The 804-nt window shown below is 38.3% G+C and overlaps 1 non-coding gene across 1 annotated transcript; it reads right to left on the reverse strand.

The window, feature by feature from the left end:
- Positions 1-310: 310 nt before the first annotated feature.
- Positions 311-414, reverse strand: LOC138808552 (U6 spliceosomal RNA). The gene has a single exon (XR_011366497.1). It is a non-coding gene; the product is annotated as a U6 spliceosomal RNA (small nuclear RNA).
- Positions 415-804: the final 390 nt, after the last annotated feature.

Below are 804 nucleotides of genomic sequence, written 5' to 3' on the forward strand. Positions count from 1 at the left end.
GTAGCCCTGGGTTCAATTACTCAGTACCACATAAACAGAAAAAGCCAGAAGTTGCCCTGTGGCTCAGGTCAAAGGGTGCAAGACTTGTGCAAAAAAGAAGCTCAGTGACAGTGTGCAGGCCCTGAGTTCATGCTCCAGGACTGCCAAAAAATAAAAAGAGAGAACATGTCAATAATGAATGAGGGAGGGATCCAGAAACCAAATTCCTCACTGAATATTTTCTCTATTTCAATATCATTCCAGAGAGAAAAATTAGGCATAAAGATGGTCCAGAAAGAACATACCTCATGAAGTAATACAAGATTAAAAAAAAAATATGGAACGCTTCACATATTTGCATGTCATCCTTGTGCAGGGACCATGCTAATCTCTGTATTGTTCCAATTTTAGTATATGTGCTGCCAAAGCGAGCACTACAAAAAAAATTTTTTTTACTGCAACTGGCCTGTAGAGAGAATCCATCAGACTTAATTGTGACTTGCAATAGCACAAGAGCTCATTGTAATAGCACAAGTGCTATCTGGATATTATATATGGGTCCTGAGCATTGATAAGAGCCTAGGTGCTATTCCTATTTTTTTCCTCAAGAATATTACTCTATTACTTAAACCACAGCCCCATTTCTGACTTTTCTGGTGAGGAAATGGAGATAAGAGTCTCATGGACTTTTCCTGGCTCACCTGGCATAACATTGGGATAACATTGGGATAACACCTGGGATAATATTAATAATGTTATCCCAAAATCTCAGCATTCTGAAGAGCTAGAATTATAGTTATGAGCCATTAGTACACAGAGAAATAT

The sequence above is a fragment of the Dipodomys merriami genome, unplaced genomic scaffold (genome assembly GCF_024711535.1).
Source record: "Dipodomys merriami isolate MVZ:Mamm:240054 unplaced genomic scaffold, mDipMer1.0.p SCAF_454, whole genome shotgun sequence".
Taxonomy (NCBI): Eukaryota; Metazoa; Chordata; class Mammalia; order Rodentia; family Heteromyidae; genus Dipodomys; species Dipodomys merriami.